This window comes from Ischnura elegans, chromosome 8 (assembly GCF_921293095.1).
Source record: "Ischnura elegans chromosome 8, ioIscEleg1.1, whole genome shotgun sequence".
NCBI classification, from domain to species: Eukaryota; Metazoa; Arthropoda; class Insecta; order Odonata; family Coenagrionidae; genus Ischnura; species Ischnura elegans.
The window spans coordinates 9639874-9666494 of record NC_060253.1 but is presented as its reverse complement, the minus strand read 5'-3'; positions in this window follow the sequence as shown (position 1 = coordinate 9666494).

Here is a 26621-nt window from a genome sequence, read left to right as displayed (position 1 = left end):
CTGCGGAGGACTGGAGTTTTAGTTGAAAGAGCGGCAGTAATCTGATGGGAAGTGGAGGCAGAGTTTCATCAGGTTTTTCTCGCAGAAGGCGCTCGCGGCGGTCTTTTTCCGATTTTAATGGCCTGGTGGTCCTTAGTTGTATTACGTCTTCAGCTTCTAGTCCTTGCTCTAAGAGAGATTCTTTGATTTCGTCGGTTGAAGTTGCAGAAAGGAGGCCGCGAACAACTAAATAGGTTTTCTTGTCTTCTGCTAATTGGTAGGAATAAAATTCCCAGGATTTTTCATTAAAAAGTTTGACTAATGCACGGAAATCCTCCGCCGAATGGCACTGAATGCGGATTTGGGATCCCGTGGTATTACAGACGGGTGGTTTGCTGGTTGCAGTGATGATCGCACGGTTTTTTAGGGACCATTGTGATTGGTCCTTGAGGAAAATAGGCGGAATACGGTATTTTCTAGTATTTTGAGGCGCCTGACGGACGTTAGGTTGACTACCGATGCTGGGGGCCTGAAAAGAACCGCTTTCTGAAGATTGGTTACGGTTTTGGCGAGAAATATCTGCAGGAGCTGGCGGCAGAGCGGAAGATTCCGGAAGATGGACCTGAAGAGGGCAATTTTGAGACTCAGGCTCTAGAGGAGCAAACCTATTGCTGGTCGACAATGGAGGTGGCGATAGCGGAGGAGAGTTTAACACACGTCTACGCTTTCTCGTCTCTGTAAAACCGTCCTGTGTAGCAGTAGCATCTATTGGTTGCAGTAGAGGGAGCCCAAGAATGGCTCTTACATTTGGATCTTGTAATTTCTCTAATGGCAAGGTTACTTGAACTGTGGAGTTTGAATTTTTGAGAACTGAATCTTTAGCGGGAATTACATTAGGATCTGGCAAAGGAATGGAAGGAGTGGATGCAATGCTTGGACTCACCGAGTCCAACTTTTGTTTATTAAATTGTTGATTGGAACATAGAGACGCCAGAAGTTACGTTAAAAGCCGAAAATGGGGAACTTGCATGAATTTTTTTTATTTCACAGGCGGACAGAAAATTATTTTCTGAATACAACAAAGAAAACCGCATGTAAATCTGAGTTTTCCTTCGCGAGATATTTAATGATAAATATAACGAATTTTAAAGCGCGGGAAAAACTCCCTCACCCCCCAAGCCACTGCCGACGAAGCCTCGATGACGTCAAAGGTGCCTAAACATCACACGAAGCTATTGTTGTGATTGTTTGTAATAGTCGCCTGCCGTTGTGAGAGCTTCGTTTGTGAGACGTGTTGATTGTTACATATATAAAGTGGGAAAGTAATTGATTGATTGGGTGATTGACACAAATTAGTAGCCCAAACTGTGATATGTGTGGGTATATGGAATATTGGACGTAAAAGTAAAAAAAAATTCATCGGGAGGAAAAATCTGAAAAGTTGAAAAAGTCGATTAGTTTTCGAGATATATCGACTTGAATTAACATGGGAGCCTTATGGGACTACAACTTTTTCGCATTTATTTTGTACTTTTAAACGTCCGAGGAACATGATATTCAATGGACATGGACTAGATTTTTTGGTCGATTTTTTTGGGTGGTTGCCATAGCGACGAATTGATATTTAGTATTTTTTATTACTGTTTGAATGCTCTCAATGCTTTTCTTATGGGAAAACTTTAGGAATTTTTTTGACCAACTTGCAATAATCGCACGACAAATTCCTTTGCCAAAAAGTTAGATAATTCTTTGATTAATTTTTTGGCTATCTTTAAATTTTCGTACGTCGAAACAATTCCGAGGAATAAACGATTTCGATTTAACATTGTCGTGATGGGCGAATTTTCAAACTCGGATTTCAGCCTTGAGACATGTGCCATATGAAAATTTGGAATCTCCAAGAAAAACCGTTAGAGGGTTCTCCGAACCCTCACGTTTGAGCTCACTTTCTCCGTATCCCTCTTGGTTAATTCATAATTAAATTCCGAAAAATGTCCTGCACGCGAAAAATCATTGTCGCCATTTTTTTGTGAAGCATGCAATCTTGAATATCTTAGCAACCGTTTAAGCTAGAGAAATGAAATTTTGAGGGTAAAACTTTTATCACAATGGTCAACTTTTGCAATGATGACCATTTCGCTCGATCGATTCATGTGCGAGTTATATCGATACCAATCTCCTTGGTTACGCTTAAATCGCTAATAACTTTTTTCTAAATCAAGGCATGAATGTGAAAGTCATATATAATACTACTGTTAATGTCTTTTCTTCGACAAAAGTTAAATCAAGCGAATCGAGCGATTACAGTCGAAGTTATGATCGATAATAGGTTGCATTCGATTGAGCCATTTTTCAGACCTATTTACATAGTTACGGGGATAAAAATTATAAAAATATGTAAGGGAAGAAATGAGTTATGCGTACACATAAATTATTTAGATGAGTATTGTTTCCTAACGAAGATATATCAATATGAATTTATATCTTTTTGTATTAGGTCCCCGTAAGAAATACACGCATCGCCCTATATACGTCACCAATATAAGAACATAGGCGAAATTTTGAAAGCGGGGATAGTAGAGAAGAAAGGGATAAGGGTACGGCCATAGAATGGAGGGGTTATCAATAGGATGCGAATTTATCAATACAGGTGGCAGTATAGTCGAATGTACGATTCGATTTTTATAGCAAATACGGAAATTGGCATAAAATAATAAGTGTATACGTTGGACCAATGAAATTTAGTGAATTGGTACATCATGGTATTCCTCACAATGCGCAATGGAAACATGTTTTGTATATAGTCTCACGCTCGATATATATCGAATCTACTTTTTCTTAAAATATATCGAATTGCTATAGCATATAGGATTTTACATCTAAGGACATAGTAGAACAGGAAATATATAGTAGATACCCATAGACCAGAAATTAAACCAAAAATATTGCGAATTTTAAAGTACAGATGTCAGTATGATCGAAAAATCGATTCGATTATTATAGCAAATACGTTAATTGGCATAACTTCAATTGTGTTTCCGTTGGACCAATGAAATTTGGTGAATGGGTACATCTTTGTATTCCTCACAATGCCCAATAAAAATATGTTTTGCATGTTGTCTCACATTCGATATATATCGAATATAATTTTTATTAAAATATATCGAATTGCTATAACACATAGGATTTTACATCCAAGGACATAGTTGACCAGGAATTATATAGTAGATACCCATAGACTGTAAGTTAAACCAAAAGCAATGCGGATTTTAAAGTACAGATGTCAGTATGATCGAAGAATCGATTCGATTATTCTAGCAAATACGTTAATTGGCATAACTTCAATAGTGATTTCGTTTGACCAATGAAATTTGGTGAATGGGTACATCTTTTTATTCCTCACAATGCCCAATGAAAATATGTTTTGCATGTAGTCTCACATTCGATATATATCGAATCTGCTTTTTCACAATTTATATAGAATAGCTATAACATATAGGATTTTACACCCACGGGCATTGTTGACCAGGAATTATATAGTAGATGACCATAGACTGGATATTAAAAAAATGTCATTGCGGATTTTACATTACAGATGTCAGTATAATCGAAAGATCGAATCGATTATTGTAGCAAATACGCAAATTGGCATAACTGGATTAGTATATACGTTGGACCAATGAAAATTGGTGAATGGGTACATCTTGGTATTCCTTACATTGCCCAATGGCAATATGTTTTGCATGTAGTCTCACATTCGATACATATCGAATCTGCTTTTTCACAAATTATATCGAATAGCTATAACATTTAGGATTTTACACCCACGGGCATTGTTGACCAGCAGTTATATAGAAGATGACCATAGCGTGCAAATAAAATCAATATCGTTGCGGATTTTACAGCACAGATGTCAGTATAATCGAAAGATCAATTCGATAGTTATAGCAAATGCTGAAAATAGCATATTTTGATTAGTATATACGATGCACCAATGAAATTTTGTTAATGGGTACATCTTGGGATTCTTCACAATGCCCAATTGAAATATTGTTTGTGTTTAGTCTCACGTTCGATATACATATCGAATCTACTTTTTCTTAAAATATATCGAATTGCTATAACATATAGGATTTTACATCCAAGGACATAGTTGACCAGGAAATATAGAGAAGATTTCTATTAACTGTAATTAAAATCCACGGCATTGCGGATATTACAGTGCAGATTGCAGTTTTATCGAAAGATCGATTCGATAATTGTAGCAACTACGCGAAATGGCATAACATGATTAGTATTTACGTTTGACCAATGACACTTGGTGATTGGGTACATCTTGGTCTTCCTCACAATGCCCAATGGAAATATGCTTTGCGTGTTGTCTCAAGATCTGTATATATTGAATATGCTTTTTCTTTAAATATATCGAATCGTTATTACATACAGGATTTTCTATCCACGTACATAGTTGACCAGGAATTTTAGGGTTGATGATCGAAGACTGGAACAGGATTGCGAATTTTCAATACACGTGTCAGTATACTTGATAATTCGATACGATAATGATAGCAAATATGCCAAAGCTATTTTTTTCAAATTGGAATATCTTGAGAATAACTATTTTTTAGTACCAAAGAAATTTGGGGAATCGTTACAATTTAGTATTTTACACACTGCATTATGGACATTATTTTGCGAGTGGTATATCTTTATATATTTATCTAAGGAATCTGCGTTTCATTTTCAAGTTTCGCTTATCACAACGCTTTTGGACTTTAAGAGTTGAAAAATAACCACAAAATCATCACTGTCTTGAAATTTTAAAAACCTTATTCCAATTATGTCTCAGTGCTAAACTTAGCCTATTCAAATAATGAACTTTTCGTCAAATGAAATCATATTGAAAATAACAAATAATTTTAAAAGTAAACAATTAAGTTCCTTACCCTTTCAAAAACCGGCAGGGAAATTTTTGAATATTTAAAACACTTATGGACACAATGCTCGACAACACGTGACACAACAATGTTCCCACCCTCCTAATTACCCGCTTGAAGAATTCAAGCACCCAATCGACTCGTTACATATTTAAAGCTGGAAAGTAATTCATTGATTGGGTGATTGACACAAATTAGTAGCCCAAACTGTGATAGGTGTGGGTATTTGGAATATTGGACGTGAAAGTAAAAAAATATTCATCGGGAGGAAAAATCTGAAAAGTTGAAAAAGTCGATTAGTTTTCGAGATATATCGACTTGAATTAACATGGGAGCCTTATGGGACTACGACTTTTTCGCTTTAATTTTGTACTTTTAAACGTCCGACGAACATGATATTCAATGGACATGGACTAGATTTTTTGGTCGATTTTTTGATGTGGTTGCCATAGCGACGAATTGATATTTAGTATTTTTTATTACTGTTTGAACGCACTCAATGCTTTTCTTATGGGAAAACTTTAGGAATTTTTTTGACCAACTTGCAATAATCGTACGACAAATTCCTTTGCCAAAAAGTTAGAGAATTTTTTGGTTAATTTTTTGGCTATCTTGGAATCTTCGTACGTCGAAACCATTCCGAGGAATAAACGATTTCGATTTTCCATTGTAGAGGTGGTCGAATTTTCAATCTTGGATTTCGGCGTTGAGACATGTGCCATATGAAAATTTGGAATCTCCAAGAAAAACCGTTAGAGGGTTCTCCGAACCCTCACGTTTGAGCTCACTTTCGCCGTATCCCTCTTGGTTAATAAATAATTAAATACCGAAAAATGTCCTGCAAGCGAAAAATCATTGTCGCCATTTTTTTGTGGAGCATACAATCTTGAATATCTTAGCAACCGTTTAAGCTAGAGAAATGAAATTTTCAGAGTAATACTTTTATCACAATGGTCAACTTTTGCAATGATGACCATTTCGCTCGATCGATTCATGTGCGAGTTATATCGATACCAATCTCCTTGGTTACGCTTAAATCGCTAATAACTTTTTTCTAAATCAAGGCATGAATGTGAAAGTCATATATAATACTACTGTTAATGTCTTTTCTTCGACAAAAGTTAAATCAAGCGAATCGAGCGATTACAGTCGAAGTTATGATCGATAAAAGGTTGCATTCGATTGAGCCATTTTTCAGACCTATTTACATAGTTACGGGGATAAAAATTATAAAAATATGTAAGGGAAGAAATGAATTATGCGTACACATAAATTATTTAGATGAGTAATGTTTCCTAACGAAGATATATCAATATGAATTTATATCTTTTTGTATTAGGTCTCCGTAAGAAATACACGCATCGCCCTATATACGTCACCAATATAAGAACATAGGCGAAATTTTGAAAGCGGGGATAGTAGAGAAGAGAGGGATAAGGGTATGGCCATCGAATGGAGGGGTTATAAATAGGATGCGAATTTTTCAATACAGGTGGCAGTATAGTCGAATGTACGATTCGATTTTTATAGCAAATACGCAAATTGGCATAAAATGATAAGTGTATACGTTGGACCAATGAAATTTCGTGAATTGGTACATCATGGTATTCCTCACAATGCGCAATGGAAACATGTTTTGTATATAGTCTCACGCTCGATATATATCGAATCTACTTTTTCTTAAAATATATCGAATTGCTATAGCATATAGGATTTTACATGTAAAGACATAGTAGAACATGAAATATATAGTAAATACCCATAGACCAGAAATTAAACCAAAAATATTGCGAATTTTAAAGTACAGATGTCAGTATGATCGAAAAATCGATTCGATTATTATAGCAAATACGTTAATTGGCATAACTTCAATTGTATTTCCGTTGGACCAATGAAATTTGGTGAATGGGTACATCTTTGTATTCCTCACAATGCCCAATGGAAATTTTTTTTGTATGTAGTCCCACGCTCTATATATATCGAATATAATTTTTATTAAAATATATCGAATTGCTATAACACATAGGATTTTACATCCAAGGACATAGTTGACCAGGAATTATATAGTAGATACCCATAGACTGTAAGTTAAACCAAAAGCAATGCGGATTTTAAAGTACAGATGTCAGTATGATCGAAGAATCGATTCGATTATTTTAGCAAATACGTTAATTGGCATAACTTCAATAGTGTTTCCGTTTGACCAATGAAATTTGGTGAATGGGTACATCTTTGTATTCCTCACAATGTCCAATGGAAATTTGTTTTGTATGTAGTCTCACGCTCGATATATCTCGAATATAATTTTTATTAAAATATATCGAATTGCTATAACACATAGGATTTTACATCCAAGGACATAGTTGACCAGGAATTATATACTGGATGACCATAGACTGGAAAAAAAAATGTCATTGCGGATTTTACATTACAGATGTCAGTATAATCGAAGGATCGAATCGATTATTGTAGCAAATACGCAAATTGGCATAACTGGATTAGTATATACGTTGGACCAATGAAAATTGGTGAATGGGTACATCTTGGTATTCCTCACATTGCCCAATGGAAATATGTTTTGCATGTAGTCTCACATTCGATATATATCGAATCTGCTTTTTCACAATATATATCGAATAGCTATAACATATAGGATTTTACACCCACGGGCATTTTTGACCAGGAATTATATAGTAGATGACCATAGACTGGATATAAAAAAAATGTCATTGCGGATTTTACAATACAGATGTCAGTATAATCGAAAGATCGAATCGATTATTGTAGCAAATACGCAAATTGGCATAACTGGATTAGTATATACGTTGGACCAATGAAAATTGGTGAATTGGTACATCTTGGCATTCCTCACATTGCCCAATGGAAATATTTTTTGCATGCAGTCTCACATTCGATACATATCGAATCTGCTTTTTCACAAATTATATCGAATAGCTATAACATTTAGGATTTTACACCCACGGGCATTGTTGACCAGCAGTTATATAGAAGATGACCATAGCGTGGAAATAAAATCAATATCGTTGCGGATTTTACTGTACAGATGTCAGTATAATCGAAAGATCGATTCGATAGTTATAGCAAATGCTGAAATTAGCATATTTTGATTAGTATATACGTTGCGCCAATGAAATTTTGTTAATGGGTACATCTTGGGATTCTTCACAATGCCCAATTGAAATATTGTTTGTGTTTAGTCTCACGTTCGATATATATCGAATCTACTTTTTCTTAAAATATATCGAATTGCTATAACATATTGGATTTTACATCCAAGGACATAGTTGACCAGGAAATATAGAGAAGATTTCTATTAACTGGAATTAAAATCCACGGCCTTGCGGATATTACAGTGCAGATTGCAGTTTTATCGAAAGATCCATTCGATAATTGTAGCAAATACGCGAAACGGCATAACATGATTAGTATTTACGTTGGACCAATGACACTTGGTGATTGGGTACATCTTGGTCTTCCTCACAATGCCCAATGGAAATATGCTTTGCGTGTTGTCTCACGATCTATATATATTGAATATGCTTTTTCTTAAAATATATCGAATCGTTATTACATACAGGATTTTCTATCCACGTACATCGTTGACCAGGAATTTTAGGGTTGATGATCGACGACTGGAACAGGATTGCGAATTTTCAATACACGTGTCAGAATACTTGATAATTCGATACGATAATGATAGCAAACATGCCAAAGCTATTTTTTCAAATTGGAATATCTTGAGAATAACTATTTTTTAGTACCAAAGAAATTTGGGGAATCGTTACAATTTAGTATTTTACACACTACATTATGGACATATGTTTTGCGAGTGGTATGTATATCTTTATATATTTATCTAAGGAATCTGCGTTTCATTTTCAAGTTTCGCTTATCACAACGCTTTTGGGCTTTAAGAGTTGAAAAATATCCACAAAATCAGCACTGTCTTGAAATTTTAAAAACCTTATTCCAATTATGTCTCAGTGCTAAACTTAGCCTATTCAAATAATGAACTATCCGTCAAATGAAATCATAATGAAAATAACAAATAATTATAAAAGTAAACAATTAAGTTCCTTACCCTTTCAAAAACCGGCAGGGAAATTTTTGAATATTTGAAACACTTATGGACACAATGCTCGACAACACGTGACACAACAATGTTCCCACCTCCCTAATTACCCGCTTGAAGAATTCAAGCACCCAATCGACTCGTTTTCTATTTAAAGATAAATATCCAACAATAGAGGCTCGAAAGCCTCATATTTTGTATTATTTATAATATTAATATCTGAATAAGGACATAAAATATAAAACTGAAGAAGTGAAACCAAATATTTTATAATATCTAATTGTAAGTAACATCGTTGTAGCAGTCTGACCACGGCCGTTGGAAGGGGGATACGTTAATTGTAAGTTGATGTTATCGACGGTATATCATTCACTTAAGTATGTAATTAGAACGATTTTGATGTTTACTAATGTCCGCTTAGCTTTTATATACAATAAATTCATCCATTTATTCGTAGGTACCGGAGACTTCTTCGTTTAGGACTGTATGTGCTTGTATTATGGGGTGAATTCCAGTCAATGCAACTTTTGCTCGCTGATTGGAGACATCTAGGAACATTTTTGTGCCAAAATAGTGTTATTTTCAACGTCACATCTCCCGTTAAGCTACTGCTAATATTCACAGTGCCAGTGGTTGTAATGCACAAAGTTTGACAAGGTTGAACAATATCGGCCAAGAGTTATCAGTGTTCCATCGTGATTGAATTGTAAAAAGTGCTATTACGCTATCGATATATTCTAACAGTAGTGTAAAAATTGTCAGTGGCGTGCTAATCTCCGTTGTTAACCGTAGATATGACATTTCACGCTATTGAAATAAAAACTGTGGGTGAAGTTTGTTATTCCATTATTTCAACGAATAGTAGTGAGAAAAGTCACCGGTGTCACTTGTGTGGGCTAATTTAAGGGTTTAAATCAGTGAATAAATAGTTGTTTTCATCATAACGAGTTCAGTTATTGTAAGTTGTACGTGATGAATATAAGAATGTGACAGTGACATCCAGTTTTTGATAAGAGTATTTGCCTATTTCCCACTATATTATTATGGTATATGCTAGTATATTGTTTATGGATTTACCTATATTATTGAAATAGGTTATAGCTTGTGTGTGTGTGGGCAGCGGAACCGATTCGCGATCTCACATGTGGATTGTGTGCAGACTGTTTTGCTGTGAATTCGTACCGTAGGACGGATAGGACTACCTTCTCCGTTAATTCGGTGTTGCCAAATTCAACAGCACAGCTTACTCTAATGTCAACAGCACAGCTTACGATCGTTATCCTCCAGTATTAAAAGTTTCTTTTACAACTCGATTTGCCGCCGACGTACCTATAGCAATAATTTGTCTTAACAAATTCCATGAGGGTCGTGGCATCAATTTTTGGTGTCCTAAAAAAAGGCTGGTGTCCTAACACCCCATGCCATACGCCGTTTAGGCGGCTTGCGGGGTATTATGTAGATGTAGATGAATTTCAGGTGTACTATTCGAACGAGTGGCAACGTTATCATCCATTTTTCTGATCACTAAAACATACGAAGTGAAACGCTTGTACTTCATCATCCCGATGCCGCATTATTAATATCCCAAGTAATAATCTAGGCACAATAGCAATAGGAAAACTTGCCCAAGAATAACAGAACAAAATAAAGTGACGATGAGCGGCTAAATACTCCCTCAAAACAAATTTTACACCATGCGCTCAGCGTATTTCCCTACTCCCTACGGTTGTTTAGGCACCTATGACGTCACGCCTGGCCTCGGCAACGCTCGGGTGTCTTCGCGCAGTGGTCGGCTCAGAGAAATTTTTCTCGATTTTAAATGCAATTTTTTTATTTCTTTTGATGTTGAATGGAGAAACTGAAGGTATTTTTGCGAGCTAATGTATCCATTTGACTTATTCAAAATAGTTTTTAGAGCAATCTACGACACATGCAAGTTCCTCATTCCCTGCAGCAATGTACAATTTTCAGAGCAAGCCATAAAAGGTAAATAGCATGCTTCTGTTGAAGATAAAGTACATAAAAAATATACAGGTAATTTACGATTTACAAACAGATACTTTATTGCACCTCTTGTGATTACAGCTCCTCCTCAGGATTTAAGTGGCCATATTTTGAACTATATATTTAATTTTTTCATTCTGAATATTACTCGAGGCACTCTTTAAATCGTGGTAAAAGTGTAAAAAAATTGGATTGTCATCCTGTTCTTAGCTATTCTGAAACTTTTAGCGCTCTAGGTAATCAGGAAGTGGTCGATATTTGAGTTGCAAGATTTTTTCCCGGAAGGACAAACAAGAAAGCGAGTATAATAAAGAAAGAGACACAAAAATTTTGAATTCCATGATTTTGAAATCACACCACGCAACTTTTTGGCGTCGTACCCAGATTGTTAACCAATTATGTTCTGTATCTTGAGCGCAATAGCTAATGGAAACTTTTAATGGCAATGTTCGTGTTTAACGAGACAAAATACGATGAAACGAATGATTTTTTTTGCATTTTGGTGTTGGGTAGTGTTATATTTATAAACATATTCACCCCAGAGTTACTTACAGGCGTGTAAATTTGACACATTCAAGGAAAAGGGTCTGGTTCATCCTCCAGGCAAAGCAATCTGAATTCAGTGTGACGTGGAAATCTTCATTCTGGTGACTACATGAGATCTCGCAGTGAATTGTTGAAACTCACATCCATAACCAATTCCGATCGTTTTGCAAATCACAATCATCATAATATTAAGAATTTGGTATGAAAGAGAGAGATATGGAATAAGATATTCCTACTTTCAGCAAAGTTCGCATATTCCGGATAGAATAGCCAATTGGGATGTTTGGCGGAGTAGAATGTCCAAATTAGAACCATAAGTTGTTGAGGACCAAATACTGACGCGTTAGATAACATGTGAGAAAGAAGAAGATGAACTCGTGAATTTTATTCTTGTCTTTTAAAAGTATTACTCATTGCTTGGATTACAAAATTATGCGGTATATTTCTTCGCCCATGTTCAATCCCTCCAAAACTAAATTGTTTTAAACTTTTGTGAATTACAATAATGAAAACGTGCTTCCATCAGCTAGCCTCCATTGTTTTCATCATTCTGCTGCCCTCCTGTGTAATTTAACACTTTTCCAGATCGCTTCTGTTGCTTAGCCAACGGCAAGTGTGGTGACCCACACTCACGTCAAATGAATGGAAAACATCCGGGCGGAGACATTGGTGGCGAATCATCATATCGCTCATTCAAATCTCATTCGCAGATGAAGATTGGAAAATTACTAAAGTCAAATTCTGACTAAAAGAAATTACCAGAATAATTTAAAAGGCTTGAAGAAACTGCTTTTCTCCTGATTTTTCCCTCATCTTCATCAGGGGTCATCAATCGTGTACATAATTGGTTTGACATGGCTCTCCACTCCGCTCTCCTATCTGATAGCATTTCCATGCTGACGAATTTCTCCTCATTTAAATCCTTAATAATACGTCCAAGCCTCGCTCCCCTGCAGAAGTATGCTCTTGTGTGGCACCTGATGATTTTTATCCTTACTTCCATACTTATATTCTTAACTCCACTGCTTCCTAGTATGCCCGCTGATATTGTAGCTCCTTCAGTTTACCTACTTTAGCCCGGTCAAGATAGACATTGACCCTGCATAAACTCCCAAGAAGCTGAAAATTTGCATGAACCTCAAGGATACCACTCTAATGAAATCCTGAAAAGTCCCCATCGATCCCGCGTGTGCAAAATATTTTATTCAAGGTCAAAGGTCACAAAAATGGGTTTTTGCATTTTTAGGCCAAACGGTTAGTATTATGATAAAAATTGCTCAGACCAAAATTGTAGATCAGAAGGTTATCTTCAAAATTGTTCGTTCACTTATATCTAAGATTTACCGTTTCTTAGAAAAAGCCTTTCGAAAGTCTAATTCGAGCGTCCAATAATGTTCGGAGAGCGCAACAATATAGTCATGCATATTACGGAGAAAACAGCTCCAGCTGACTGGATCCAGGTTCATGCAAATTTTCAGCATGTTGGGAATTTATGCAAGGGTGCCCCTCTTTTTTGGGCCAATTTGACCGGGCTACTTGTCATATGTTATTCACTGGCTTCATTAATTTATCGCATGCAGGATAACGTTTTATCATTGCAAGATCGCATGGATCAATGTCCGCATCCGCTCTTTCAATCCTTCAATTATTTTCGCTCTGCTTCACTAAGATCAGTAGCTTGCCAGAATTATGAAATAGGGGGTTATCGGAGATTTCGGGACACTACCGGGGTGTATGGAAAACACCCCAGGGCAAAGGGGGGCTCAACGAAACGGGGGTGCACCCCGAAAAAAACCCCTAGGATATATATTTTACTTGAAACCTTCTCACTAGGAGACGTCCTGGAATTTCCATGTGCACCATATTCCCATATGATTCTTAAACAGTGTTGGCAACCACTAACTTGTGCTCTGTGTGGAATTCCAGGAGCCTTTTTCCTCTTTCAATTTCTTATCCATATTTTCCATTTTTCCTTTTATCATAGCTTTGGGGGTCGATAGTGTACCCATATCATAAAATAATAATAAGACTATTTTCACCTCATACCTGCTTCATGTTCCTCATCCTCATTTCTTAGGCCTCATTGCATCTTCCACGTGTAACTCCTTCGAATGGGATTTTTGAATGGTGCGTTGGTAGCCACAAGCCTGTGTTCGGCGCAGAATGCATATAACATTTCGCTTGCCTAATCCATATTTCCCCGTTATTCTTCCGTCTTCAACTTCCCATCAAAGCATTCCAATGACAAAGGATAATATGATTTTCCTCTCCTTTTGCCTTTTGGATATCTTCCGTGATATTTCTTGGATTTTACTTATCATTTAGATGGTCTTATCATCAGCATCAAGGATGAGCTCATGCCAATTCAGAATGGCGTCGCTTTTGTCGCCAATCGCCTATTGAACGAGTAAACTCGTTTTTATCGCCGCTAACCTCTCTATATCTAGAGAGAGACCGTTCATTCAAAGCTCAGTGGATGTACTTTGTGGCTTTAAGGTTAAGCCGCGATAGGTTTTACCTATAATTTTAATTTTTCTATCCATTAACATTGTATAAAATAAATAAAGTCAATCGTATGGCTCTTAAAATGAAACGCTTGAAATATTAACGAAGTTTGCTTATATTTTTCTGATTTTACTATGTTTACTTACTTAGTGGTACTAGAGAAATTAGTGAGTATAATGAGTTATCAGAGCATTGAGACGACGGTGAACTTCAAAAGAAAGAGGGATGATTACATCGTGAAGTTCATTCACTTATGATCCCGAAAGCATCGCTATCTTCCCACGCCGCAAACAAGCGCGATTTAATACGCACGTCACCACATACTTTTTTATTTTTAAACCTTTCTTGATTTTATGAGACCGTGCCCTCGCGAATAATCACATTGCAGTCATAACACCAAGCAGCACTGTGCCCATTTCCATGCGTAAATCAACCTTTTCCCGCGACGCGTCGCTTCTGTCGCTACGAAGCGCCCCGCACTGAAAATTAATTAATGAAGAAACTCGGGTTGAGGAAGAGGAGGAGGAGGAATGGGTGGGAAAATGTGGGAGGTGGAGGTGAAAAGAGGGGGAGGGGTGCAGGAGAACCGTCGTCATGGTGAACATTAATAACCATGGAGACGACCCATCCTCCCCCGCCCCTGACTCCTTGTGTGACATCCCGAGCAAACCAATCCGAATGTTCCCCCACTCAAAGCGCCACGGTGGTATCTCCACATTAATTAAAGCATTGTGCGCCGACGTAAGGGAAGGGAGCGAGCGAAAGGCGGTTGGCGGGAAGCAGATGGAGAAATGGCGGGAAGAAGCGGTTGAGGCGGGAGACGGATGGAGAAATGGCGGGAAGAAGCAAAGAGGAAGGGATCGGGGTCCACTTATGGGGAAGGGGAGAAATACGCATTTCATTTTGTACACATTGTGGATTTTCTTCTCATAATGTGGATGAAATACACTTAAAAAATGAATATGGGAAGCGAAACTGAATGAGCCGTTACAAGATTCCCTAATTCTGGCTTCCTGGCTTTTCCCAGACAAAACATTCTTTTCCTCGAATGGATCAGACTTCTGAGTTTTCACTCTAGGTTTCTTTGGGGCAATCAATCCATCGCTGTTCTTTTGGGGTTCTTCAGATAGGATCGCATCGTAGTCAATTAATACACGAAACGGAGGCGAGAAAAATCTATACATATTTGGCGACAAAAAATTAACAATGCTTTTCGATTGAATTGCACTGGAACCAAAATCGTATAAGATGCAATGAAAAGCACAATATTTCTACATCGAGCCTGAATCCAGGCGACAGGGCGGAGGTATATTTCAATTGCCACTTTAAAACGTAACTTTTCCTAGACAACGTGAACGATTTTCCCCGATTTTTACTGAATAATGACCCTGGTTCATTCCAAACTCCCTGGCTTTCCTCTCATTTCCTTGAAATTTCTGTCCTGTGATTACCTTAAGTTTACTAAATCCTTTAAATATTAGAAGCCTTATTTTCAAAAACCTTTAGAGATATGACGGTATTAATATCGCATTCTGCCGAGAAAATCGTATCTCACCCAAGGTAAACGTTGAAAAAAAACTACAATGTGTTATGTTTGTTTTTTAAATTATGAAGTTTTTCAATAAATGAGACTCTATTGGTTCGATCGGCGCGCCACCTACCCCGGCTCCTCAAGGTTCACTGGTTTAACTCTGAGTCAGTTGTCTCCTTACCCTGCCACCGACCAGTCGATGTGTTCCTCTTACATAACGCATTTCTCTCTCTCTCATTTTATTAACCGATTCCCCAATACGTTACACGATGTAGAACAATTACTTACTTTACATACACAATCACTCATTTTAAATGCAAATAATAACTTTCTTCAAAATGAAATAATGCATACTTTATGACGGATTTGCATGAATGGTGGGCTAATATCTAGGCAAGCATTACGTTTTTCCTATTCCTAACTGGGTCTCCAATCTCCTGTGAATCCTATCAGAGCCAATTTATAAACCACAACTAGACACCGCTTACTCCATCTTTTTAAGCTAATCAACTCTACTTATGATTTATTACTTCATGTAGGGATACGTATCACCTATTAATCTTTGTCCTGGTAAAGTCTAAAATAATGTTGTAGCATAAAAATAACCTTTTTCTAAAAACCACGTTTTATTAAATAGAAGAAAACTGCTTCCGGCCCCTTTCATTATTGAAAATTTTAAATATGATTGATGATAAAGTACAATAAGTTTTAGAAGAACATTTCATATATCAAAAACGGAGACGTAGTGCGCGTGAAAAATTACATTTGCTCTTGCTAGGATACAAATTTGATACATATTGACCAGCAATTATTAATATAATAATCTCACATTTGCACCACGTTTTTCCGTTTTTATGCATCTTAAATGTTATTCTAAAAGTTATTGTACTTTCTCATCAATCATATTCGAAATTTTCAATAATGAAAGGGGTCGGACGTAGTTATTTTCTTCTTTTAAATAAAACGTATTATTTATATTTTCGTTCCAATACACCCCGAAATGAATTTTAAATATGGACTCAATCGGATATTGTTTAGACGTCGCGCATCGAGTTCAAATTATGAATAATGTGGATTTTTCCGATGGAAAACACGCGTTTGCCTAGAAATATAATCTGCGGTTTCAGGCGAGATGGATTGAAAACGGAACATAATGAAGAAGCAGGAGCATTTTTCAATATTTTTTTATTTATTGGTACCATGTACCAATAAATTTAAAATTGTGGAAATTGCTCCTGCTTCTTCATTGCGTTTGCCTACCTTACAGGAGTATGGTGCCGTATGATGGAGTATCCATAGCGGTGAATCCTCGTGAATCTTGCAGTACAGCACAGTCCTCACTAATCCACTGGCATAGTAATTATATGCCTCTAGAGATTTATAAGCCTTCAGCTGCTCTTTCGTGAAACGTGACTTCGTTTCAATTAGGAAAGAGTACACGTCGCCGAACTCAATTGGGGGCCAAAGGCTTACTTTCTCCTCCCACACAATATTTTTTGCGTAAGGATCAGGAGCAGTAATATCTTTTCCATTGACATGGACAGTAAGTTTTTTTATGTAGTGATCCTTCCACTTACTCTCCGACGTCAGAAAGTACTCACTCATGTTTATCTCTTATACTTTCAACCAGTCTCGTTCTATGATCTCCGCTTTTTGCCTACCAGTGCGCAAGGAATCATGGGTAACTCGAAAGGTAAACAAAAATATGAAAAGCCCGTATTGGTTGGAATGATTCGACTGTTTCAGCCCCAATATTATGACCCCAATTATGTCTTGTTTCGACGAGGGAGTGCATCAGAGGAAGGTTTAATAGTGAAAACGATTTCCTCTAATCCTTATCTCATCAATTGCGTCTTCATTTGATCTGATCAATTCAGGCGGCTGTTACACTGGCACTCATATCATCTTCGAACCTTGGATGCATTATCACTAATTTTCCCCCCATCAGATGCACATGGTCTATTTAAAAATTCCTCCTCGGTAGTCATAGCAATTCGTCGTACTATTTAAAGCGATCAGCGGCAACTGGTAAAAAATATTGCCGTGTTTTTTCATTGTTGTTTGCGGTTTCAGGACTAAGATGTAAACTGCCAGCATGCCGCAAAAGAACGGTTAGAAAAGTTCCTTCGCTGTGTTCTACTATAACTTCATTTCTCCATGAAAGGTTTCATCATGATTAAAGATGCGTGAAAATCGAAAATGCGATAAGGATGCGATGTGAGCAAATAAATGCGAAATAGATGCGATGACTGGAATTTTATAATATTTTTACGCAAATTTACCTTTTCGACGGTAAAATTCGTATATTTTGTGCCGAGCGCAGTTTAAATGGTCCGCCGACACACCGCATTTGAGCAACTGGCGAGCTGCTAGTCGGCTGGAACTCTACGTGGCCGCGAACTACAAGTGGGCGCGGGCAAGCTGCACCTGCGCCACTATATGACTTATTCCTTAATTTATTATTGTTCTACAACATAAATATTTAAAATATTCTGTATTTTGTCATATGACTGTGTTTCACTACATTATATCGTCATTTACCTCATTATGAACATAAAAAATAGAAGCTACAAAATGCGATAAACTCTTATTTAAAGTGTGATATAATAAAAATGAAAGTGCGATTTTCACTTATCTCTAATCATGATCTATCATCACGAGAACGTAGGTAGATATCGTGGTTGTTGTGTTGAGTCGTTGCTCATGAAGGACTGTGACTACCTGAAGTGCTGCGGACTTGACAAGGAGAGGCATTTCAAAAGGAAACGTGCTCAGAGTCAGGCTCAACAGCTGCTTTCCTGATAAATCTATTGCTTAATGAAACATTATCCATCCTAGTGTAATTACTGCCCAGGAATTTTCTTCCTCTTCAACATGCCTTCACGTGAAAATTTGGACTTTTGTACGTCATTCTTCAGTGGGTTGTGTTGAATCTCAAAAACAAGAGCTGGTAAAAATATTCATTTCCATATTTTTTCCAGACGAAAAATAAATAAAATTGAATACTTTGAAGTAGGAAACTGACATAAATATTTATTTTGTGGGGTATTGTTTAAGGCAGGAGTATGATTGATATAAAAGCCACTCGTGAACCTTGGATGAATTAATTATCGTTTATAGGTATTTCTTTATAACAAGGCGCCACGGAAAGTGATGCCTCCCTCCCTTATACCCCCCCAAAATAAAGGAAGGCTGCGCGTTTCGTCAAAAACTGCTACGGGCGTACAGACAGTGTTAGCCAGATGTTAAGCGAATTAGGCTGGGTGCCGCTTGAGACTCGGAGGCTGCGCGCTAGGATTAGAATGCTTGAACAATTGAGAATGGATATATTTAAGAGCGACACAGAGAACATAATATTAGAGCCAGGTCCGATAGAGCGATAAATTAACAGAGATGTTTTGCCGAACGGATAGATATGCGAATTCGTTTTTCCCCCGAACCATAAAGTGTCCTAACACCCCCCGCCACACGCCTTTTAAGCGGCTTGAGGGGTATTGGGTAGATGTTGAAAACAGTGGCCTTAATCCGCACGTGGCGGAGGCACAAGGGGATAGTTGAGTATTTGCGGGTAGATGAACGAATTGAGTCTCTTAAAGAATGAGAATCATCCGCTGTTGACGATAGCCAAAATTACTCCTGGAGGAAGACAGTAGGGTAGACCGCATTTGAAAAATGCCAGATTGGCGCCCATGCGATACCACTCCACGTGACGTCGCAGGAACCTAGTTTCTATACGAGTAGATAGGAGTTTTACATCGTCTGAGATTACCAATGCATGCATGAGGCAGAGAACTCAGGGAAACATGTCTTAATAATCGCCTATTAAAACTGGCTAAGGTCGGAAAGTATCCTCCGTTTGACAAGATATTGATAATCCTTATGTTAGCCAAGCGATACCTACTCTGCTACCTGCTAGCATCCTGCATCGTATCAGCACTCAAAGCCTCGCCTCAAGGTCACCTCACACGCCGAATGCGGGAACCAGAACGACGTCATACGGGCTTTTCCCAGCATTCATACTTAGCCGTCGCGTTTTCGCGCGCTTGAAAATTTTCGCTTTTCATTTAATCGCGAAAAATACATCGTCATTTAAAAATCTAAAAGCGTGAAATACGTACTCCATGAGTAATAATCTTTCGATTTACGCAAAACAAAAATGATAGGAAACCACCCTATTCCCACAGCTGCATGGCAAGGCGTATTCCGCGGGAATTGTGGAAATGGGATATTTCACTGGTATGATACAATATCTCAACCCTTATTCAAAGAATTCCATCAATGGAAGAAAAATATAAGTCACGACTGAAAAAAACGAAACTCCTGCATTCAGTTTTTCTCTCATAATTTTTCACTAAAAAACGCCAAAGTTATCACTGCCAACTTCTCATGTGTTCACGGCGTCATTAGACTTCCGGTTGAAAAACCCGTTTCTGGTTACCAGTAATTTCTTTATTTAATTATTAAAAAACAACCGATTTTGCATTTACATTGAAAGTAAAACTTATCATCTGTCGCCTTAACAAATATATACAATTAAAAAAACCATAAAAAAGATTCAAGAGAAAAAAATTTTCTTAAATCTTCATCTTAAATGTTTCGAAGGATGTTGATAGATATAGGGAGGGAAGGTCGAGGAAATGATGTTGATCTAGGTGGAAAGTCTGTATAAGAAAATAGGGTGGTTTCCTATTTTTTTTATTGCCTAACTCGAAAGATTATCACTCCTGGAGTGCGAATTTTACGCTTTTAGATTTGTGAATGACGATATCTATTTTTCGCGATTAAATGAAAAGTGAAAATTTTCAAACGCGCGAAAACGCGACAGCTAAGTATATATGCCGGGAAAACTCCGTGTTACGCCGTTCTGGTTCCCGCTGCCGCCCTCTGAGGTGACCTTGGGGCGAGTCTTGAGCGCTGATACGACGCAGGATGCTAGCAGGTAGCAGAGTACCCTGCTAGCTGGTAGCGCTTGGCTTAAATATGGATTATTTCTACCTTACCAAACGAAGGAAACTTTTCGAGCTTAGTCAATTATAATAAGTGATTATTAAGTGATGTTTCCCTGAAGTCTGTGACTCATGCATGTATTGGTAATCTCAGACGATGTAAAACTCCTATCCTCTCGTGTAGAAACTAGGTCTCTGTGACGTCTCTTGGAGTGGAATAGCATGGGCGCCAATCTGGCCTTTTTTAAACGAGGTTATAATTGACCATTGCCATTCGTCTAAACTGGGATTTTTACAACCAAATAATATGCATATTATGAAAACCCTAACGGTGGGTAGCGTATAGCAATCAATGCATTTCGTTTCCTTTGATGAAGTAAACTACTCTATTGAGCCTAAGGGAGAAGAAGGAGTGGTTATTCAGAGGCCCTGGCGGCGGCATCCTCCCGGTCAATTCAAATATAACTTAATTTACTCCCTTTTTAATCGATTTAAACTAAAAATATCAATTTTCAATTTGAAGGAACGGTAATTTCAGTTTCTCTGATGCCTAATATATCATATTCATATTTGCATTCTTGTATACCTTAAAAGATAACAGATTTTCTTCTTGTACAGATTTTTTCGAAAACAACCTGAGACATAGATAGCAGTAGATAGCCGTAAGTTAGTATTTTCAATTCAAAGAACACTCACTCACAAGCAGTGGCGGATACAGATGGGGGCGCGCGCCCCCCCTTTGCGGGGCCACCCGTATTGCCAAACATAGCATAACCACAGTTGTAATTTTTTTATATCATAAGATGGCATTGTCTTGGATGTATGTAATCAGCGATTTGATCGTTGGATTATTCTTCCTCATAGAATAATCCTCTAAAATGGCTGGCACAGAAATTGTTTTCCATGTTTCGCTGATGGTAGGACCAGCCCGCCTTTGTGACGGTGCGGGATTCCTCGTCCCATCCCTTCCTTCCCTATCCCGCCCAAGGAGGCGTCGTCGGGCTCCTATCGCGGCGGCGGCTCCTTCCTTTTCCCTGCCTTGTCCTCCCCCTTCTGCGGTACAGAGGTGATAAGCTTTGGCTTCAGACTTTGACTCAGGAAAGTAACCCCGCGATCCCGCCGTAGGGCTTCGTATCCACTGTCTTGAATATTTGTATAATCACTTTAATTAAATATTTCTTAGGCTCTACATATTACTTGATTATTTTTTATTACGATAAAAGTAAAGGTAACTCAAGATATCTTTTGCGCCCCCCCCCCCTCCCCCGCTTGCGTTATCTCTGTATTGGTTACTGCTCACAAGATATTAGGTTGCATGAGGCTGTCGCAAATCAACTGATAAGACAGCTAATCCCTCACAATAATTCAACCAGGAACACAGCACCCGAAGTAAAACCCGGAAGGAACGACCCTGCACATTGTTCAAATGGTAAGTGCACTTCGCTGGGGTTTTCCTTGGCATGATTCCCGCTTATATCGCATTCACGTGGATTCCTTTCAACCTGTGTCGATTATCATCCTCTAAAGATATATGACGTTCTTTCACTTCGCTCCCATCGGAGACATTTGCTCCATTGTTCGCCTGAAAACGCCACTCTCGCTGCAGCAAATGGAAATGAATGTAGGCACACATGTGTGGTACTTGTTCCTGCTACTCCACAAGGCTCGTGCAAACATTAATTTTTTGAAATTTTCATCGCCGAAATCACGACATTTCCGCTGCGCTCACGTTCGCGACAGTGATCAGTGAACTCGAAGAGCCACGTGACGAGTGGTGAACCTCGATGTTAGATCTTTATTCTCCACATGTTATTCCTTAGCCACGGGTCGGTGGACAGGGGTTGAGGCTGCTAGTTTCATTGTTGTGCTTTGGGGGTTGTGCAAATTTGTTTCCGCAGTGAGAAGCAGCGATCTCGACAATAGCTGCGGTGAAGCAATTTGGTGGGCGGGAGGACGACCTGCACGTAAAAATCTTGCATTTATCGCTCTCATTCATTTCCCTATTCCCTGGCGTCATCTTCCATGCACATGTAAACATTTTCCTCCACTTTACGGTGCACATTCTATCCGCTTGAAGTGTTCCGAGTAAAAACGCGGTTGAGCCCACCGTTGCTGCTTATACTGCACGGAGGTTAGTTTAAGCCTGAGATTTTTTTAACGGAAGACGAACGGAACGAAAAACAAAATCGCAGCGAGACAAAGGACGTATCCATCACAAGCCTCTTACGCTATTACTTTAGGTAGCTGCTATTGTTTTCGCACGGACGATTCCGGTTGGTTCTGTCCTCCTTACGATACATTGTCTTTGCCTGCGCACCCGTGCCTTTTGTCTTCGGCAGCAGAGAGAGAGGGAGAAAAATATCTGACGCGCGCACATATAAAACAGTTCCTTCGATGATTCAGCGGGAAGTTTACCCCGATCCTCAGTTTCACGTTTAGAATAAGGAGAATAGGGAACGTATACAATTTAGTCGAGCTCACGGCGGTGGGGTTACGTTCAGATTTGCGGATCACTGTGAATTATTACTAACTGTAAGTTCGCCTGTGGCGTAATGTTGGGAAGTAAAGGGGATAAGTAGGAATGGGTATTTTACGATCAGGAATCACAAATTGGCATTCCACGGAAATAACGAAATTAACAAATACGAATACTGCGATAACGAAAGAACAACTTACCACGTGAAAGAAGAGGAAAAGAGTGGGAAAAAAGAATCATTAAGATCAAGCAGTGGTGAGGAAGTGGCACTCTTGGGATGATAAGCATTTATTTGTTATTTTGAAAAGTTATTAGGAAAGACACCGATCTCAGCGGCTCAACTCGCCGTGACTTTATATCAAACAGACGTTCCAGTGAAATATTCCTCCAATCACAGATCAGACTGTGTTTCAAGTGTACGTTCGAATCGATTTCTCGATTGTTTATGCCTGTCGAATGACTACAATGGAGGACCTCAAATCTGGAAAGCTTGGGACCAAAGAGTTTCTGGATTTCTGGTTTTTCTGAATTTCTGATCTTCAGTACGCGGAAAAAATTGGTACACTTTTTCTTGAGAATTTTAATGCGATAAAAACATAAAACATGGTCTATCGAACAACCCCTAGAAGTTCATTCGTCACCTTAGATGGAATCAAGTACACTACATTGAAGGAGGCTAAAAACTTGCCAAATAAGTCGTCAAATCACGACCGTAGCTACCACAGCATAAACTAGACGTGTTTAATACTGGATGAGAAGGAGCAATAAATACGTATTTTTCTTCATGCTCGATAGCTTTCGTTGAAAGCATTCGCCAGCAGACGTTGCGATATCTATCAATAGCTTCCTTAGTCGGACAGTAAATCAATGCAAATGCTTCTATATTTTGTTAATTATGTTAATTAATTAACCTAAAAATGCGTTCAAGCTCTTGTGCTCGATATTTGAGATCCGTACGTGTCCCTGCCTAGGTTGTGAGCGTATGTTCATGGCATGTGCTAACTTCCTGCTTGTCCCAGAACAAGGCTCAGAGAGTGGTGCCACGAGATGGCAAGTCAAAGCACCACGCAGAGGAATTTTCAAACGTTCTGGATTTCTGGTTTTCCGGTTTTCTGGATTCTGGATTTGAGGTCCTCAACTGTATTTTGTTGATGCCGGTCGATTTTCTAAGTGATGCTTATCTCAGCAAATTTATATTTCGATTCGGGTGAAGCCGCTGCGAATCATTGGACAGTGGACTCTTGTTTCCAGTTTTCAACTCCATAGTTACGCGTAGATAAGTTAAGCTGTCGTGGTCGAAGCCTAAACTTTCGCCAATCAAGCATTCTTCCATCTATCACGGTTATTTGACGTCCCCTCCTTGCTCAGCACTTGCTCAATCCAAAGCCTCTGTCTTTTCCCTATCATATCTCAAATCCTCCTCTTTTGCTCCACCACTTCGTCATTCCTCCTCCTATCCGTCAAATTCACCCTCTCCCTTCTCCTCCATACCTGGATCTCGAAACACTATACTCTGTTCATTTTATCTTTGCGGGTGAGCTGGTGTGGCCAAAGCAAGTGGAGATGAGGGGAGGGAAAGTTTCTCGACATGTGACTTTGTCTTTGCCAATCAGCAAACAGTAGGCGTGGCCTCAGTCAGTCGCTCTCAGACCTCCGCCGAGTGAACATCGTGAATCTGCTCGTGGAGCAGTGTTGCCAAACCTCACGCGTTCTCTTGTTATGTGACTAAATATGCCTTCCACCAACGGTGCCTCATTCTGCGCAGTAGCTGACAATGTCATGGGCTTCTGTGAAAGGATTATCCACCAATGCCTTCCAAATGAGTAGGTATGAGCCGGGGCCAAAATATTTGTGGCCACCCATGACTCACACGTTTTCAGTTACAAAGTAGGGCGGCTATGTACATTTGGCAACGTTATGTTCGCTCATTCTCTTCTCTCTCCTTCCCCTCTCAGCGAAGCCATCCGAGAGTGTCCGGGCTCTCACGAAAGCTCACCCGCAGACATAAAGTGAACAGACTATAATGCATACATATTCTCTTTTCTTCCTCCGTCCTCAACGTCTTCGAAACCGCACCAGAAGGCGCAACACTCAAAATTGGACTCCTCTTCATTGGTTTCTTCTTCAAATTCTTACGTAACGCATCTCTTATTAGCTCTTTCCTATCCATGAGCGCCTCGTTATCCTTCGCCATTCTCTTCCTCGTGTATTTACTTTCGTGTCTGTTTTCCTCAAATATGCTGCCCAATTAGTTGAATTGATTTCAATGCTCAATTTTGTGGCTGCCTACTTACATTTTATATTGAGCCTCACATTCATAGCTCGCGCTGCTTTACAAAACCGCATAACCTTGGTCTTTTATAGTTAATCTTCATTCCAGATTCATCACACTGTCGTTATAACGCAACCATTTCGCTGACTGGATAATCAACGCCTGACAATTCCCGAATCTCACTGATTTAAACATCAATCCTCCAACTTTATCTCCTGCCTCTGCCTCCTTCCATGCCACCCGCATCACTTCTTCTGTATAGACGTTAAAAAGCGGAAGCAGTAGTGGACTGTCCTGTCTCACACCTCGACCTATGCTTCCCTACCACTCTAACTCTACGTTCGCAGCCCTCACTTGCACCGTCTGAGACATTTACATATCACCAATAACAATAAAAATAAATGCTAACTCAATTGTAATCGGACTGAGCCCTGATATACGTTTTTTGGAGTATAAAGCGAGTCAAAGGATTCATTATCTGGCCCAATCCCACATCGAGCACGGTTGCTGAGGAAGGAGAGATTCCACTCATCTGAGTTCCTGGAGAAGTTGCATTTAGCCAATTAATGGAGCGAAAACTCCTGACTGACCATTCCAAAAGATTTGGAGAAGTCGAATTATTACTATTACTGTGACTTTACGATTTTGTACTCCTGTTTTTTTTACATTTTCTGTGATGTTAAGTAGTGGTGCCGTATCCCGTTGGGAGATGGATTTCCATGCATTTAATATGTTTTTTTCGACCATAAATGTTTTCATTTGCTCATGCACCACTCGCTTAGTAATCTTTGCACAGGCACAGAATATTCCTATCGGTCAAAGGACTGAAAGCATTTCGCGACAGGGCGAACTAGCGAATGCTTCCATATGAATGAATGAAGAATTAATTTATTTCTCCAACCTTGAATGTTCACTTTTTTTAACAACACAAAATAAATGGAGCTTTAGGTAGCTTCAATGGTTAAAATAAAAAACCAGCATGGAAGCTACCATCTTAAAAATTAAATTCCAGGCAGGCCAGAAAACAAAAGAAAGTATGTATAATTTTTTGTAACATTATCCTTATGAAACATTTATATGACAATAACTTACAATAAACAAGAACAAAGTATAATATATGTACAGAACAAAATAAATTTCTTTTTCCTCCTTTTACAAAAATATAAAAGAATATATAAAATAATATATAATAATATGTACATTATTCACAAACACATCAAAAAAGAACATTTATATTATCGTGGGATAACAACCAATCTTTGGCCGTTTTACAATTTTTATATATTCTCTTTAACTCTTTGATCGAACAAGGTAATTTATTTAAAACCTTCG